Genomic DNA, 4,379 nt, shown 5'->3' on the forward strand with positions numbered 1-4,379 from the left:
AATATTATATTCGTCGGTTTTCTGCCGGTTATTTCTGACGGATTATTGACGGATTACCGACGGATTTAAGATTAAATCTCTTAATTTCATAATTTTTATTGACAAATATGCATATAATATGTATTATATACTAACCATAAAATTATTTGTGAAAATAAATATCTATATGATTAAATTAGAAAAAAAAATTCAAAGACAAATGGCAAATATTTACCCATAATATGTAATACCACACCGTAAGTACTTTATGTAAACAACCTATTTTTCTATAAAAACACAAATTTTGAAGAATGTTGTTTTAAAAAAGAGTAGTTAGGCATTGAAAACTCATATTTTATACATTGCTTATAAAAAAAAATGCATTGAGGAGCTAAGTTAGGAAGATTTTACACTATCCACATATAAACCGTCAGTTATCCGTCGGTAATTTCTGACGGATTACAGACGGATTGAAAAAAAACATACCAAATTTTGACACACCCGACGAAAAGTTTATATCCGTCAGTTTTCCGTCGGTTATTTCTGACAGATTATCAACAGATCAAAAATCACCGACAAAAATTATATATCCGTCGGTAATCCGTCAGAAAAACTAACGGATAAAATCCGTCAGTAATTTTCTGACGAACAACCGACAAACTAATCTTCTGTCAGATATTCGTCGGTAAGCCATCGGTAATTCCCGACGGATCAATACCGTCAATAATTCCGTCAGTTATCACCTTGTTTTCTTATAGTGGTGCTTTTCCTAGAATCTCATCTTTCTCACCGAATGATGGAAGGTGATCTGTTTTCTTCATTAGATTTTTGTATTGCTTCACTTTTGTTTCTAAATGTTATGGCTACAGACATAGCGCACCCTGGCGGACAATATAGAGAAAGTTTCACCGGCCGTTCAGTCACTTTCATCTTCTATTGAAGTATTTATTAGCGGCTGTTAAACGACGGAGCATGCAACTGATAAGAAAAACTGAGCCGATGTTAGGATTACGATTCAGAAATCAAACACATTTTATGTGCTTGAAGAACCATCGAAGAACATCGAATGGTATGAGGTATGAATACTGTTCCTTCAATTATTTCTCTAATATGGTGAATTATGATCGTCTTGCATTTTGTAAGTCAATCGATCTTTCAGATCGATATATGCAAAGCAGTTCTCCGATGATTCCGGAGGGTGATCGTAATTTTGATGGCGCGGTGGTTGTTGAGAGTTGATAGGAACATAAACCCTGGAAAGAGTAAAAGGTAGTTTCATATTTTTATCGATGTACTTACGGGAGTCAACTTCCGACGATGAACTTTCCTCAGAGATGTGGAAAGTCTTGCTTATAAGAGTTATTGAAGGAATCGTAGAAAGCTGAAACGTTTAGACTTAATGAGAATCTCCATTTTTCTTTGTTGAAACCTTGCAATGCTGCAACGTTGTTTGTTTTCCATATTTATTTGGACGATTTTGATTTACAATTTCTTGAAAAATAAATGATAACATAGTAAAATAATTCATCATTTCTTTGGTCATTTGCTTAAGTGTAATGATTTTAAGCGATAACATGTCTCTTGATGTCAGGAACAAGTTTTCGGAGGGAGTCCTAGATAAAAGGTTTGAAGTACAAAAAACTGACCCGGATAGAACCATGACTGAAAGACCAAATCTCATATTTGTTGTTTTGTTTCTCCCGTTTCAATCCAGTACTAACACACATTTTTGAATACGATAAACTAACTGTTACTTTTAGACACTAACAAGGATCTATACATGATTTCAGCTCGGAGAAGAGAGAGGGATAACTTTCTAATACGGGTATAGACACCATCATAATTGGTTTCCAGCATCCGCCAAAAACAAAAAAACATCTGAAAGGTAACTGCTCAGTGCTCACACGGGGATAGAGTTGACATAAAAATGAGGAAAATCAAAACATAGTCATATTATAAAATCAAAACATATTGGGTCTGTTCGTTTCGTTGACGCTGGCGGCAGCGGCAAACGCAACTTTTTTAATCGCCGCATTTAATCGACGTTCAAAATCAGAAGCTGCGTTTGTCGCAGCGTCATGCCGCAAGTACCTGCGGCAACCAAACAAACAACGATAGCTGCGGTTGACGCAGCCGCAGGTACTTGCGGCGACGAAACGAACAGACTCAATATCTTGCTTTATGCTTATGAAAAAAAAGTTTAATTAAAAAAATCTACAATATCTTCCTTGCATCTATGTAACTTATCGCATCGCAACATATAATTTCGTCGTAACACTATCGGAATTTTAATGCCCTTCTTTTTCACAGAAATGAGGTGAACCACAAGCACAGATTCTTCTTGCAGAAGTAGAAGCAAAGAAAATACTACATATTTACTCTGTAATTGGTTTCATATCTTTGTTTTTTTCCATGAATAATTTCCTTGCGGAAAGAGTAACTCCAGATCCCTTATACCATCAATGTAGTACTTTGAAGCATGTGTTTACTCTGATTTTCAGTGAGATATTACATGCCTAGCGTTTGTTCATCACACCAACTTGGACCAGAGCAATGCCATTTCACCTCCTCAATTGTGATGCATAATTGACCTTAGCAATGACATCTCATCTCTTCAGTTGTGGTGCATAACTGACCTTTAATAGTAAATAGAATATATAGCATGCTTTGTTTCGTCTCTTATCTTGGGCATATATATAGAGTAGTATGGTTTCTAACTCTGGATCGAATTGTAATTTTTAGCGAATTCTAATCCACTAATCAATGATATTTGTTATATACTTTGTTGATTGATTCTTTTAAATATATGACATCCTAGCTTTGTCTTCCCGGTCCCTTGATAAAATGAGACAGGCACATAAACAGAACTGAACATGCAATTGTGGGAGTCTAGCAGACTAGCACCACAGCAAGTGACAGCGAGAGACGCACCATGTCTTAAGTACCGTTTAACTACATGAAAAAATATCTAACATTGATAAGTCTTACTACCTATTTCAGAATTAGCATATTCAGATATTCATATTGTAAGTATAGATTAAAAAACAGAATTTCATTAAAAAAAAACAGTAGGTTAAAAATCTTTGTTCATAAAATTAGTTTACAACCCGCGCGTAGCGCGAATTAACTACTAGTTAAAATAAAAAGGCAAGCTAAGAGGCACACGAATGTGCGATAATTTTCTGAATTGGATTCGGAGAAAATGCCCACTTCACCCTTTTTTTTCTCTCTCTGTTTAATGCCCACTTTAGATAGCATTAATTTAGACATGATTATATATTATTTCGATTTCACAATTTCAATATGTAAAGAGTTTTTCATAAACTATTATATAATTTTATAGTTCATGTTTATCTTCTAGAATTTATACCAAACTAGATAAGGTCTGCACGATGTGCAGGTTTAAAAACTGTTAAAAAAAAAAAAAATTTAATCATAAACAATTTTTTGAAAATATATAAAAAAATATTTTCTAAAGTAAATATATAAATAATTTAAGTTAGAGAATATTTGTATTTACCTTCATACATTTATTTATATTTATATATTTTTAATATATTATAACAATTATTACAATATTCTAAAACTAAATTATATCCTACTAAAATTTTTGCCAAATACTCATCATTACAAATATTATTATTGTTAAATTTCAAAGACGTTTCACAACTTATTAACAAAATATTTTACATGCAACAAATTCGACAAAGCAACATTTAATAAGTTACCACATATAATTTTACTCTATGTTTTACCATTAAAAATATGTTCTTTCACCCAAAATTATTTTATTGTTAAAGTATGCTCTTTATCACCATTTATAAAATGTCTTCTATACAAATTAAACAAATTTTATGTTGATTTACTTTCATTTTGGCATAAGTATAGTTCTTATAATTACTAAAATTGTTTTGTGACATAATTTCTTTAACCATGAAGTTTTTTTTACTCCAAAGATATTTTCGATGAACAATTGGTAAAAATTATCTATTCGATTACAATGATTTTATGACTAATCCAATAAAATTTGAGAAATTGAAAAAAAGTTAATATAATATAATAAAAATAAAAATTTGAAAATTATAATCAGGATGATATATATAAGTCTTAGATCATTCGGATATACAAAATATATACTTTATATACAATCCAAAACATGACATATGTCATAATTACGTTAAGAATCAACAACCTATTTACTCTTTAGAAATATCCAATTATACTTAAACAACTTAAAGCTATGACGTCGTCTCAAATATTCTCGAATAAAAAATTCTCAACTTATTTTTACCCGAATCAAAAAGTCTCATATATTTCTCTATATACCTGGTTTTAACGGTTTTGTGAACCTTATTCTATAGAAAGCCACATAAATCCGGTTTGAAACCAATTTTAAAATG

Source organism: Camelina sativa, chromosome 17 (assembly GCF_000633955.1).
Source record: "Camelina sativa cultivar DH55 chromosome 17, Cs, whole genome shotgun sequence".
Lineage (NCBI taxonomy): Eukaryota > Viridiplantae > Streptophyta > Magnoliopsida > Brassicales > Brassicaceae > Camelina > Camelina sativa.